Below are 15,564 nucleotides of genomic sequence, written 5' to 3' on the forward strand. Positions count from 1 at the left end.
GGGGACAACCCAGGTCCTTCCCTCTTCTTTCCAGTGTTTATTATACCCTCATTGAGAACACTCAGGCATAGTTTCTTACAGTTACTCTAATCTAATCGTGCAAGGCAACTGCTTGGATAGTTTTATTTTTTATTACAAAATAACAACTGCCTGATTTATTTGTGTGTGTGTGTATATTTATATCTTTCAAAGTTGGGAATATCATCACATACTTTTTATTCAGTAAAAATCTGTGGTTTTTTGTAAAAAGTAGGCTTAGATAATAAGTGCCATTTGATAATTCCCCATATTAACAATGCATCTTGAACATCTTTCCATGTTAATATATATTCTACTCTATGTCATTTCAAATGGCTAGTTTTTTTGTTGTATGAATGAACCATGATTCATTTAACTATTCATAATTGATGGGCAATTAACTTCTAGCCAGCTTTGAATTATTATGCTATTATTAGCAACCAGTGCTTGGAAGAGATCTTTAATCTTTCTATATCTCCCTGCTCATTCCACCAATATGATTATTTATCTTTGGGTATATAGACCAAAACTGACAATAGCTGGGATGGTAGAGATGAAAGGGACAGGCTGTTCATAGAGCTATGTTCATAATATTTTTGAAAATCCTATGCAATGATTTGTAAATTTATCTGGAGAGACTTATGCTATGTGCCTCAAATGAATCAGTTACCAAATGGTTGCTGAAACTTCTAGCAGGGCATTCCAAAACAATGGAGAGAGAAAAAATAATAGACATCAGAATAAGATGCAAATGAGTGGCAGAGGAATCTGGAGAGGGTTTTTGATTGGAAGGAAAACTGGCTGAGGAAGCAAGAGTGAGTCAAGATTGAAAGGGCAGCAGACCTTTCCATAATCAGCATAAAGGGGACTCATGCAGAAATTTGTTGCATGAAATCAAAATTAATGCCTTAAGTAAGAAGTCACTTCCTGATTTTTGGTGCTTTTGTCTTTATAGAGCTTTGTGAAAAAGGGCTGGGAGACAGTAGCCAGGATTTTGGACCTGGAGTGTCAGCTGATTTTGTTGTACAAATTTAAGCAAGTCTATTACTGTCACTGGCTGAGCTTTCTAAATATGTAAAATAAGAACCCTGGATTAGAAAGTGAATAAGGTCCTCTTAGATTCCATTTTTTAAAAAATCCTGGATCTTCTAAGATTTCACAGGTAAAAAACAAACGTCTTCATGGATAAAGAGTCATACAGAGGCCAAGAGGTTAAAAGTGCAGAAATCAGGACTTGCTAAACTTTATTAAGCATCTGCTCCCACCTCAACAATAATCCTATCACTCCTGCCCTCCCTTCTGGGTCCTGTCAATTTACTATTCAGATCAGCTGACTAATTTTGTCTGAAAAGGGAGTGGAAAATCTCCCTGTCATGGATACACTTTTGATTTGATGGATGAAGCTTAAGTTCCAAAGAGAGTGTTAGGCAGGAAAATCCAGCTCTTTCAAACTAATTACTGCATATCTGATTTATTTCCCTCCTTAATGCTGTTTATTTTGTTTTTATTCAAAATATAAAATTACTCCCTGAGTTGGGAGATTAATGACTTTTTTCTCCCTTAGCAGCAGATCATTTGTGGATCCAGGTTATAAATTGAAGGTTAAGAATCCATGACTCATTGTTTTTTCCTTTTTCATGCAGGATGTCCCCTGAGATTAACTTTTTTTTTTTTTTTTAAAGTTACAGACATTACTGTCTAATTATTTGCAGGCTTTGTTTTAAGGAAAATGAATTTTTTTTGTGTGTCTGCTATACTCCTGGAAAAGTTTATATTTTGATAAACTAGAATTTTTAACATTATTGAGCCATGGCTTGATGGATCATAGTTTTGCTTGCCTGATTCATTCATTCAGTTAACAAGTGTGCACTTTCTGTATGCTTACTCTATATAAGGAATGTGAACATTTTGTGTCTTGGATGCAGCTAGGCTCTGCTACTGAGGTTAAAAGGAGAGGATATAGAGGGAGAGAATTGCTTCTTAGGTTGATTTGCTCTGTGTTTGGAGTGTATTCATTTGTTTATTATGTATTCCCTCACTGGCCCATCAAACATTTGTAGTCACATATTGTGCTGGGGTTTTACATAGTATAGTGCATTTGGCATGCATGCATTCATTCATTTATTCATTCATTCAGCAACAACAAACAACAAAGCCCAATCCCCTACTAGGTGTCACTCTCCAACTGGTCTTCCAGATGTGGATAAAGAAAGGGAAACAATTATGAAGGGCTTTGATATTCTTAAGGAACTTTGACTTAATTTAGTATCTTCTTTTCTTTTATCTGTGTTTTCTGGTATTTCCTAGCCATTTAATTGGGACAGGTTAGTTAACCTCTCTGTGCCTCAGTTTCCTCATGTGTTAAATGGAGTATGCACCAGTGTCCAGTTCAAAAAAATAGAATACACTACAGATAATATCAGTAGAGAGGGATTTAATGCAGGGAATTAATTACAATCTTTTGGAAGAGGGAGAGGAGTAAATGGGAGAAGAGAATCAATCAGAAGTGACAAAGTGCTAACCAGCCTTTGGCAGGAGCCCAGCCTGCACCTATTGCTTGTCTGCAGGAGGCGCTATTGCTGCTATTGATCAGGAGGTCCCTGTAGCTGTGTGGATTAGAAGCTAAGCTCCCATTAATGCTGCTACCACTTGGGGAAACAGAGGGAGAAAATCAAAACAATGCAAGAACAAACTTTTCCCTTTCTCCAGCATTCTAGTCTCTCCTTCCATTGGCACAGAACCCAACCAGAAGGCAGCTGACCAGTGAGCCTAGGAAATGTAGTTTGTAGGCTTCTATATGCTCTGCAGTATAAAGGAAGACAGAGGAGGGCAGGAAGAAAACTGACAGCTACCAGACAAACCAGCACAAATGGGGACAATAATGGCACCTACCTTACATGGTTGCTGTGAGTTATCGAGTTAAAGTATGCAAAGCCCTTTAGAACAACGCCTGATAAATAGGAAGTGGTTGTTATTAGTGATCATTACTGTTATCCAGTGACTCCAGAGCATCGGAAGGGCATGTAAATAGAGTAGTAATGGAGTCAGACTTATATTTGGGAAAGCTTAGTGGGGGCTGTGGAAGAGTATGAACCGTAATGGATCATAAGGGACCATATAGAAGGTGGTTGAACTACCTCTGCAGCAATATGGATGAACAAGAGGGAATTGATTACATGGTAATAGAATTTAGGCAATAGAATTATCTTGATTTAGTAATCAGTAGGAGGGTGCAGAAGGACAGTAGTTCCAAGATGCTTCTAAATTTTGGCTAAGGGTGATTGTATAGAGAGTGGGTGGTCGTATTATTCATCGCTATGTCATCAGGACAGAGATAAAGTATGTCTCACTGACCATGGACTCTGCAATTAGGATAATGCATGTGGTCTATGTGTGTACTTATTTACTGAATGGTGAACCAATGAATAAATTATCTGATTCCCTCACTATTAAAGAAAAAAAATTAAACTATGGAGACAGTAGATCATTTTCTCACAGTTCTATAGCTAGTGAGTGGCAAAGTCACACACCTGAGTTTTTTCATGTCCAGTGTAATTTATGGTGACCATGCAGACCCCACACAGACAACATAACACTGCAGACACAATCATTGGTCTCTGTACCAACTGTGATCCCGGAATAGCTAGAGTTCAGATTCCTACATTTTAAGAAAGAAATTAGGGAAGTGTATCACCTAGGCAGGTTATATTCATACAAATAACCATGATGGCTGCTAACATTTGCACAGGGCATTTTTTAAAACAGAAATGGAGATCAATTCTATTAATTGTTATCTGCCCAGAAAGTCTCTGCTAGGAGCTGAGATGTGCCTTCAAATAAGATGCATCCCTTCCCTCAAGGATCTTGTTATGAGGGTCAAGATCTTCACAAATGTATGTTTCAGGAGATTTTCTGTACTTGAAAAAGTGGGATGCTGGGAGAATATAAGAAAACTTCCTCTGCAACACCAGACCCATCTCATGGTGGGCACTGTTGCTTCTGGGATTTCTTCGTAAACAGAACAGACTAGAGTCAGAGTGCATGTGAAGCCAGCCTGGGTACCATACCACCCAGAGTGAGGTCTGTAGATGTCCTATATCTGAGTCACTTAGGATGTTTGCAAGAATTGTGATTTCTTGGGGGCCAACCAAAACCTACTCAGTCAGAATCTCATGAGGTAGGAGCTTCCTGCAAGAACATGCTTGAGAAATTCTTCTTCTGGTTTCATCAAGCCAGGACCTTCAGCTGTTAGCCTACCACTAATTAGATCCTTCCTGAAAGGCAAAATCAGTCTCTCTCCTCCTTTAATCCCTTTTCCTTCCTCTGGACCCTCCTGTTGTGCATGTTATGCACATCTGTCTGTTTAAATGTCTCTCCACTAGCCTTCACTTTGTGGTGATATGAGTCACTGTTTAATTGCAGTTCCCCAAGTCCCACAGGTACATGATTAAAGTCCCTAAATATGCTTTGCCTTCTCTTGATTCTAAATATCTTCAGAGCTAGTCCTTACTTGACCAATCTTTCCATGTCTTCATTTTGTTGTCCCTTAATCATCTTCCCAAACAGCCCAAATGTATTCTCTTCCAGGAGTCTTTTCTGTACCTCTCACATGGCCACAGGCTCTTCATTCTTCCTTAACCTGAGTTATTCTCTTTCTATTGTAACTTTTTCTCTTTTTAGCTGCCTCTTCTGTCTCTCATGCTGGATTCGGCACTCATGTGATGGGAGGGAACCAAATCGGGTTCTTGGTACACCCAGATTGTGGCCTGTAAAGTAAGTATACATTGAGTTAAAGGGCAACAGAGCTGACCAACTAACTAACTACATGCTTTGTCCTGTGATATGTGAGCTTGAGCCTGTGTTCTGGGAAAGAGGAGGTTGAACTTTTACCTCCAGGCCATGGTGCCAGTTTAAAAACATCTGCCATTTCTGGACAATGTGTCCTTTATCCCAGGGCTGGATTAGCCTTGTTTTATCTTTATACCTTTGGGTGATTATTCTTGTTTGAAGAGGGTCTTGTAGGTAGAGGAAAGATTCCCACCAGGACTCAAGGTCCTTTCTCTGCCCTGTGTTACTTGACCCTGGAAAGTGGTAATGCAGCTTTTTCCTTTCCCTAGTCACTACTGAGGTCATGCTTCTCTACTCAGAAACGGAAGCTTGTCTCCAGCACACCCAGTCATTTGTTTTCCAGGATTTGGAGCAGAATTAATTAGCTTGGAAAAGCATGTGGACAATGCTAAGTATTATTAATGATGCAATTAACGGTTCCTTCCTGCAGGGGATGGGTGGTTCCTGGCTCCCTGGTCATTCACTTTTTTTTTTTCAGGGCTACACCCACAACATATGGAATTTCCCAGGCTGGGGTCCAGTCTGAGCTACAGCTGCAGGCCTACACCACAGCCACAGCAACTGGGGATTCGAGCCAAGTGTGTGATCTACACCACCGTTCATGGCAATGCCAGATCTTCAACCCACTGAGTGAGGCCAGGGATTGAACCTACATCCCTGGATCCTAGTGGTTCATTAACTGCCGAGCCATGAAGGGAACTCCCTCTGTACATTTCTTAAAGATGATTGTGTTTTTTTCCATTTTCACTCTAACAAGCTCTGCTTGGTGCCCTGAGTCTCTGTGCCCAGTTAGTGCCTGGCAGAGTTGTTGCCAGGGCCTCACTTGTATCAGAATGGGACTCACTCATACATTCCATGGCAGAGAAAGTGGATGGACCCAGGCATATCTCCTCAGCAAGGCAGGAATAACCTAAAGGATGCCAAGGGGAAGCAGAAGTAATATGAATTTAGCACATGTAGAAGTAATGTGAATTTAGCACATTCACATTAACTCTGTTGTTATGTCCCAGTAACTCTGCTCGGTGCTTTTGCACACTTTATTTAATCCTCATCACAGCCCCATAAGGTAGACATTGCTATCCCTATTATACAGATGTAAAAATGGAGACTCAAAAAGGTTAAGTGCATTGTCCAAAGGCAAAATTCTAATAACTGTCAGAGACAGGATTTAAACCTAGCTTTGTTTGACTTTGAAATTACTAGTGCTGAACCAACATGTAGCATTGATATAGATTCTCTACAATGACTTAGTAGCAGAGATCTGCTTTATTGCATGTCTTGAACACCAGTTTGTCCCCTTCCCCACCTCAGCCCCTGTGCCTTCTGTCATCCCCTCCATCCTTCGTACTTGACTTCACCTTGGATTTCACTTTCCATGCCTATCCCATTCAGCTTTTTCCTCCTATTTTGTCAAAATTCCACCAGAATCACCTCCTTGTCTAGATTCCTGTGGCAAATGAAAGACAATTCCAGTTAATAATTAAGACTTGTTTTGGAGGTAGTGTGCATTGAGATCAAATGTCAGCTCTTTTTTTTTTTTGTCTTTTGTCTTTTTAGGGCCGCACCCACGGCATATGGAGGTTTCCAGGCTAGGGGTCAAATCGGAGCTGTTGCTGCTGGCCTACGCCAGAGCCACAGCAACACCAGATCCGAGCTGCATTTGCGACCTATGCCACAGCTCATGGCAATGCCGGATCCTTAACCCACTGAGCGAGGCCAGGGATCGAACCCGAAACCTGGCCCCTCGGATTCATTTCTGCTGTGCCATGATGGGAACTTCAAATATCAGCTCTGTTAACTGATAACTGTGCACCTTGGGAAATGTCCTTAACCATTCTCTGCCTCAGTTTCTTCATCCCTAAATTGGGGATAATGATAGTTGGCTTCATTGTTGCTGCTTCCCCCAATCCCAGTCCTCACTCTCTGCATCTCTCCAGCTGTGTCAAGCATCAGCTTTCCAGGGAGCCTTATGTGGCCTGTTACATTGAGTTAAGAGTGCCCCTTTTGTGTTCTGATATACCCTGAATGCTTGCTTGCCTGTTTATGCTCACTACATTATAAGTGCCTATTGCTTGGCTTTTGACTAGATTGTAAGCATTTTAAAAACAGAAACCATGTATTATTCACTTTTGGGAATTGCCAATCACCAGTATGAGTCCTGGCATATGGTAAATCTTCAATTAAAGTTAGTTAAATAAATGCGTGAATGTATGCATGAATGGAAGTGATCCTTAAGTTGAATTTTGAAAGATGAGTGGTTCTTGCCAAGTAGATAGGAAGGGAGAGAGAAGGAAGGGCAGTCTAAACAGAAGGGGTTGTATGATCTGAGACTTGGAAGTGTGAAGCATTTGAAGATCTTTGGGGAACTGAGAGTGGCTGGAGCCAAGTGGGACACAGGATGTAAGTTAGGGAGACACGGCGTTGTGGAGCAGAGGATCAACACTTCAGAAATCTTTAGTCTCAGGATCTACTGAGGCTTGAAGGGAACAAAATATTAAGTTCAGCTCGAAGGATATTTTGTTGTTCTGGTTTGTTCTAGTTGAGTTACTTTAGATAATGCATTGATTTGGTCACACTTTGAAACTGTTCCAGTATGCGTATTTGTAGAAAAAACAAACAAAAAATACTTTCGATTCGAGTCACAGTTCAAGAAAAAAAATAGCATGCTTCTTTGATTAAAAAAAGCACTTAAAGCAACTTTAAGTTTCTGAAATAGTATCCATCACTAAAACTATTGTGTCCTCCCCACATTTCTGGGGCTCCTGTGATATGAGTTGTACCCCTCAATGAAGTATCAGAAAGGGGATGTCTGCCCCTCCCTCTGATCCTTTTGCTTACTTCTCCCTAAGGAAAAAAAATAATTGTCTGATTGATGGAGTTTTATTTCCACTGGCTCAGAGTTTTTCACTCTGAGTTGGTAACTAACTAGAGGTCATGAAATCAAGAAAGGTTGAGACTTACTTTACATCAAGATGGAGAACATTATAAATATATTTTCTGAAAACTTTTATTTTGGGGTGTGTGTGTGTGTGTGTGTGTGTGTGTGTGTGTGTGTGTGTGTGTGCTGGGTCACAATATAAAACATATCTTTTGTTGTAAGTCTTGGCCAAAACTTGGTAAACCTCTGTACTTATTGGCATCCCTTGACTGCAATGGATCATTACAAGCCATTGCTCCTATATGGTTTGCCTGTCTTGACTTTTTAAGACCACTTGACCTGCTTAATTTGTGGGATGTTTACTCTGTTTGTTTCATCTTCAATGTAGTAAGGACATCTGGATCCAGGGCCTCCTCCAGAGGCAGATCTAGAGGCCCAAGGCTTTCCTGACCCTCTGTTGGGATCATTGGATTGGAGCCAGGCTGAGGTTCTCCAGGTTTTTTCAGGCAGAGGAGTGTAAGTCCTTATTTGACGGAACAGCTATTAAGGAATTGAATGGTTAGTGTCCTGACAGAAGCAGCAGCTCAGCCATGAAGACCATCAGGGGCTGAGATGCAGCCCTCACATTATCTGCCAAGCCATGCACTTATGGGGCTGGTCTCACCAGCAAGAGAACTGTTTCTGTTATAGCTAAAGTTTTCCCTAAGTGTTCTGATGCTTTGTAGACTCCACCTGAGGTGGGGTGGGGGCCTAGACTTGAGAGATAAAATATATAGCACCTCCTTTTTGGCAGCCAATCCAAGCTGTAGTTCTCCAATCCAGCATCATCCATGATGAAGTTGATATCTCATCTCCTAGCTGACCTTGGTGTCTCTTATCAATGGAATCCAAACTTAGAAAATGAAGGCTTGTAATGATAACCCCTGAGAAACCATAACATCTCTGTGACCACTTAATGAAGGGTTACTTCCCCATTCCCTGCTTCCAAAGGAAGCTGCCAAAAAGAGTTACCTGGTGCTTTCCAGAATAGGTGGAGTTAAGATATGAAATTTGTGCTGATCTATAGGACCCCTCTTGGTCAAGCAGGTGGATGTCAGATGGTCCTACCCAGAAGAAAAAGTGAATCCAAAATTCTCTTTCTACTTAACTCTATTCCATGTGGAGTTAGCCACCAGATGTTCCTGTTGTACTCAGAGCTCTAGGGAGGGTAGGGATAGTTTGCTCAAGGGGCCCAGAGAGAATGTCTTCCCTGCCTCTTCCTAGCTTCTGATAGTGGCCAGAATCCTTGGTGTTTCTTGGTTTGTAGACATCCCTCCAGTCTCTGCCTCTGTCATCACATGGTGTTCTCCCTATGTGTCTCTCTTCTGTAATTGAGCCCCAATTCCCTCTTTTTATAAGGACATAGCCACTGGACTCAGGCCCACCCTAGTCCAGTATGACTTCATTTTTTTTTTTTTTTTTGTCTTTTTAGTGCTGCACCTGGGGCATATGGAGGTTCCCAGCTTAGGGGCTGAATTAGAGCTGTAGCCACTGGCCTATACCACAGCCACAGCAACGCCAGATCTGAGCATGAGTCTGTGACCTAAACCACAGCTCATGGCAACACTGGATCCTTAACCCACTGGGGCAGGGATCAAACTTGCGTCCTCATGGATGCTAGTCAGATTTGTTTCCACTGAGCCATGACGGGAACTCCAAGTATGACTTCATTTTAACTTGATCACAACTGCAAAGAGTATTTCTAAATTCACTGGCAGTAGGGGTTAGGATTTCAGTATAACTTTTCAGAGGACACAGTTCAACCTACATCAGTTTCAGAAAGGTACATGGAGCTAGAACTAGCGGGATGGCTTTGATGACTGCGTTAAGCACCTGGGAATTCCTGCACATGTGAAATGAATAAGAGTTAGGGTCTTACAATAGGATATTTGATTTCCCTTTTACAAAACTGTACACTCTGAGAAGTGACTTGGGGACATGAATGACAATTCAAATAACAAAGGGATATTCTTGTTAAAAAGATAATAATCACCTCCCATTTTCCTGACAATTAAAAGAGAATATGTTTTGTTCTCCGAGTTCTGATTTCTATCATGTCACACTTTCCTTGAATATCTAAATAAACTAATTCAAGACCCCATTCTATATAAGTGAGGAAAGTCCAGCATCCTCCCCAAGATTTCTGAAGATTCTTACCATTCTCCAAAGTACTCCAGTAAGAGGCTGTTCTTGTCTTTAATGACCTTGTTTTTTTTTTTTTTTTTTAAATAATGGCATATAGTTACCACAAAAGACATCCATTAGAGTTAGTTTACTGATATCACTCTTTCTAATTTCCTTACCCATTCCAAGGATATATTTGCAGCCTGGTTCTCCTTAGGTCCCAGCCTGGCATTATTTCCTGGGATTCAGTCCGTCTCTATAGTAATTCTCTTAGCTCTTCTTTTTCCCACTTCCCAGGACTCAGTCCCACAGTTTCCAGGACTGAGGATTGGATATTGGAGTATGAGGAAAACTCCTTTTATTTTTCAGAGCACTTTCTCTCCCCTTTGTTTCAACTTCCTCCTTGCAGATCACAGCTGAGATATGTGTCTTTCCTAAACAAAAAGGACTTTGGAAGGCTTTCTGAAATTGATGAGCCATTTATCATATACACTCACTTTAAGCAAGATGGAAATTATGGGTAAAAATGTTTTAAATTCTCTCATCCCCTGTTTTAAAAAGGGTTCCAGCACTCTCTCTATGAGCAGCATCTTCTAGAAGGGGGAGAGAGGTGATGAAGTGTAAAGCATGCAGTAGATGATTGCAGTGAGTTGATAAATATTGGCCCTTTCTGTGTCCTACTTACCTTTCTTACCTCCCCTGTAAACAAGGAGGAGAGCAGGGTCAGGGCCCTGGTGCTAAGGTTCTGTCCAGTCAGTAACACTGCTGTGCTCCTAAAGATGGAGGACTACTGTCTTGCCACAAAATTTCAAGAGAAACTTGGATACTTTTTTTTTTTTTTTTGCAGCTGTCCTTGGTATCCAGCATCATGCTGAAACTTACTTCAGAAATCTTACAGGCAATAGTAGTGTCAGCATTACCGTGAAGTTATCGTGGGGTAATTTATGCTTCTTTCAGGCAACTCTGCCTTCTAAATCCCTAGCAAATCCTCCCCATTTTTTGAGACCATGATTTCACTGGAAGAGTCTGGGTCATCTATCACCATCTTCCAGATTCAGCAGGTTTTAAGGAGCCCAGGAGCCCAGTGTGCAGCCTAGGAAGGGGAGGATGTTGGAAGGAAACTAATTCACTCAGTCTGTGTGGTCACAGAGAGGGAAGTTTTATTGGCTCTGCTCTTTTTAAAATTTAGTTTTTATTTTTAAGGGGTCCATGAACATGGTCTAAAGAGTTAACTCATTCTATACGGTTTAAGAAAACAAATCCAAAAAGCTGTGTTCCACTTCTTTCCAGTTCCCAAGTTTGCAAAGACAACCGCCTAAATCATTTTAGTCCCTTTTGGGGGCATATTCTTCCATATCTCCAAATACGACTTTTTGGTTTGGGGGTTTTAGCTTTTCTTTATTTGGTATCCAGCCTAGGATATAAGGATTTAGACATCTTTCATACTTTTTCTCAAAACTCCCACTACAGACATGCAATTTCCCCCTTTCCTTCCCTCCTATAGGTTTTAGCTAATTGCAGTGAAGTAAATATCCAGTGTGTACATTATTTAAAATATATAAATGTTATTTACAAGAAAACCATATAGTATATGAGAGTTACATTTCTTTTTGGCACAGATTTTTGTTTTTGTTGAATTTATTGATTACCTTTCATATTTCTTTCCTATGTTGTACATCTCACTAATAATCCCCGTTCTCCCTACTTGCCTGAATGTCCTCTGACAAATAAAGAGGGGGAGGTCCTCTCAGTTACCTCTGCTTGAAGTATATCCAGAGCCTTGTCTATTTGGGGACAGAGCCATCCTTTTGTCTTTCCCTCATCATCATTCTGGACCCTTTTGCTTTCTGCTATTCAATCTCTTGTCTCCTCCACTCCTTGAATCTCTTTCTTGTTTTATTCCCTTCTTCACATGGAGCTCATCCTCAGCTTAAGTTTCCAAAGAAAAAGTTCATTAGAGTTAAATGAACATTTTTGAATATTATGTGTCTGAAAATATCTTCATTGTACCTTTACTCTTAATTTTAGACTTAAGCTGTGTATAGAACACTAGGAATCATTTAATTTTCTCAAAATTTTAAAGTTGTTCCTTCTGGACTCTGTTGTTAAAAACTATGTATTCTAAAGCCATTTGTATTCTTGATATTTTGCAGAAAAATGACTCTCCACCTTTCTCAGGAAATTTGTTGGATTCCCCCAACCTCCACCTTTTCTTTCTTTTTTTTCTTTCTTTCTTTTATTTGGATTTTTGGAATCTTTAAAAAAATCTTTTAAAAAATCTATTTGCTAAGTATTAATTAAGTGGCTGTTTTACTTTGAAAACTCATGTCCTTCCATTGTGGGAAAATTTCTTCAATTATTTTATGTGATATTCTTCTTTCCATTTTATCTGTTCTCTCTTTCTAGAGTTGCTGTCATTTGGATGTTGCATTGCCAGGATTGAAACTTGGTTTTCTTGGAGCTCCCACTGTGGCTCGGTGGTTAACAAATCCTACTAGGAACCATGAGGTGGTGGGTTCGATCCCTGGCCTCCCTCAGTGGGTTAAGGATCCGGTGTTGCTGTGAGCTGTGGTGTAGGTCGCAGACGCAGCTTGGGATCCTTAGTTGCTGTGGCTCTGGCGTAGGCTGTCAGCTACAGCTCTGATTAGACCCCCTAGCCTGGGAACCTCCATATGCTGTGGGTGCAGCTCTAGAAAAGGCAAAAAAGACAAAAAAAAAAAAAAAAATAAGAAGTTTCAATAATTTTCAGTGTAGGAGGGTTCCCTTTTCTCCACATGCTGTTCAGTACTTACTGTTTGTAAACTTATTAATGATGGCCATTGTGACCAGGTGATACCTTACTGTAGTTTTGAATTGCATTTTTCTAGTAACTAGTGATGTTGAGCACTTTTTCATGTGTTTTTTGGCCATCTGTATGTCTTCTTTGGAGTCTGTTTAGATCTTCTGACCATTTTTTGATGGATTTTTTTTTTTGATATTGTGTTGTCTCTAAACAAAATCTTTACCCATTTGAGCCTCATTTAACTGTAAAATGGGATCAGAGTAGCTCCTTGAAAGTTACATGAGATCAAGCATATAAATTGTCTTGCAATAAATACATACTAAGTTTAGTTCCTAGCTTTCTTAGAACCCACAAATTAATGTGTTTTATAATTAAAACATGAAGAAGTCAAATAAAGCCTTGAAATTAGACATAGGTGGGCTCGTTTATCATCTCAGCCTCTTCTTTCTCTGGGTATGGCGGAGTAGCAAAACAGCCTTCCACAATGATCCTCATGCTGAAGAGGTGGCGCTCCAGTTCCCTGGGTTCTCATCTTTGGTTTACCAGTGGAGCCCTGGCTTCTTGGCATTTTCTGTTTCCCCTTGTCTGATAACTCATTTGTTTTATTCCCCTTCTTGGCTGGGGTTTCAGGCTAATGAGAGAAATCGCATGTACATAAATCCATTGTTGTCATAAACCCTAGTAGTTTTGCTTTTGTGGCTTAATGGTGACTGTAAGAAGGGAAGAATAAATTATAGTTGGGTGGCTAAATGGTATGCATTACTCCTTATGACTTTACATTTAGGTTCGGGAGGGTAACATTCTTTGCACTGCACTTAAACTTTAGGGGGAAGACTTGCCAACTAGGCAAGACTTTCCAGTCTCATTTATATGCATCATTGTTTCACCCTGAGTTCCTCTGCATTATAAGCATACACACACACAAACACACATATATACATACAAACACCCCCACACAAACATACATACACACACAAATGTACAAGTAAACACACACACACACACACACACACACACACACACACACACACATGCCTGCAACCCCCCCACCCCCCACCCTACACCAAAGTCTTCAAAGTTTGGTTCCTTGACTGACTAAGGACCTCTGCTTCTCCCAGAACAGAAATTCCTTTTCCCAAGTCAATGGGAAAACCATCATCATTTTTAACTTTTTGTTTTCTGCAATGTAAGACTACTGGCATCAGAAGTATCAGGTTCGCATGTTAAAAATGGAGAGTCCTGGAATTTACTGTCTAAGAACTCAGTTTTTTGTGATACAAACCTTTTTGGCCTTTAGGCTCACTTCTCATGACACTGTTTTAAATGCATACAACTAAATACATAAGAGCACAAAGGAAACTAATTATACAGCTTTCTATCTCCTGTAATCGAGTATCCTTCCTGATGTAGTAATATATATGCTAATTAAGTAATATATAAAATAGCACTTAGCATCAAGTTTAGCAACTTCAGTTATTTTGGAGTAAACATTATTTGGAGATATCTGAAACAATGGAGATGAGACATCAAAATGTGGTTTCTGTTGGTGACATCATAGGTACTGCTAATACTATGCTACTTTGTTGCCTACTTTCAAAATGCTAAACTTCAGTTAGAGGTTAATGAAAATAAAGATGTAAAATATGTCTCATTCACGTGCAGGGACTTCCTGAATTCTAAGTATGTACACCAAGTTAAAACAAAAAGAAAAAACAACAACAACAACAACAAAAAGAACACCCTCCTCCAAATCTATTGAAGTAGAGTCTCAGTAAGGAAGCCTAAGAATCTACATTTCAACAAGCTTCCAGAACAGGAGAACCACATCAATGCAGTGTTTTCTAAACAGGTCACACTTTTAAGCCTCTGTGTACTTGCCCCTGGGCTGGACCCATTCTTCCCGGAAGCTAGTGAAGACTGTTCAGCTAGCTCATGTCTTGCCAAGCCTTCCCTGATAATGTTCTTTATCCCCTAAGCTACCCAGTCAGGTTTATTAACCTCTTCTATCTAGCTCCATAGCACTTCTGGAATGTACTCATCCCTCTCCTCCATCTTCCACCCCATCATGGAAGGGAAGGGTGGGACAATGTGTTATGAATTAATTATATTAATTATTAGCAGGAAAAACCCAAAGAGCACATGGGTCCTGGACAATATATTTGACATTCCTACTAACATAATTCAATTAACAGAGGATCCACAAAGTGATGGGCATTTTTTGGAGTGAATTTTTTGGATCATTTATCTTGCCTCTCAGCTCCCTTTCATGAGTTTGGGATTTCATGAGTTTAGGATTTCCAAGCATATTCCTTGGCAATCTTGATCCTCTGCAGAATGTGGTCATTGGGCCCTTTCCCACTTAACTTTTTTTTCTCTTATCCCTTTAATTGCACACTTATCCCTTTAATTGCATCACTCCCCCAATCCATTGTCAAGCAGAGTCCACTTTTCATTGTTAGTTATTCCCTTATTTGTTTGTTTCTGCTGCTGGGGGCATAGTAGGGGCCTTGGGTTTGGGGGGTAAAGGTGAGAGGAGGAGCAGAGTGGGACAGTGCTCTGGTCTCCAAGTGGATTATATTTTTTATCTTTTTTTTTTTTTTTTGGTCTTTTGTGTTTTTAGGGCCACACCCACAGAATATGGAGGTTTCCAGGCTAGGGGTCTAATTGGAGCTGCAGCTGCTGGCCTCCACCACAGACAGAGCAACATGGGATCTGAGCCGCATCTGTGACCTACACCACAGCTCACGGCAATGCCGGATCCTTAACCTACTGAGTGAGGCCAGGGATTGAACCTGCAGCCTCATAGTTCCTAGTCAGATTCGTTTCCACTGTGCCACCGAAGGAACTCCTATTTTTTAAAAATCAGATTTTTATT

At 40.4% G+C, this 15,564-nt stretch overlaps 1 protein-coding gene across 1 annotated transcript in view; it reads left to right on the top strand.

Annotated features, from left to right (window-relative positions):
• The window catches only part of LOC102165543 (uncharacterized), a 615,604-nt gene that overhangs the window by 6,193 nt on the left and 593,847 nt on the right, over positions 1–15,564 (top strand). The window lies entirely within an intron of this gene.

Source organism: Sus scrofa, chromosome 4 (genome assembly GCF_054392235.1).
Source record: "Sus scrofa isolate SSC_HxYL_T2T_F1_AM1 chromosome 4, Sscrofa_HxYL_maternal_Yorkshire_Landrace_v2.0, whole genome shotgun sequence".
In the NCBI taxonomy this organism is placed as follows: Eukaryota; Metazoa; Chordata; class Mammalia; order Artiodactyla; family Suidae; genus Sus; species Sus scrofa.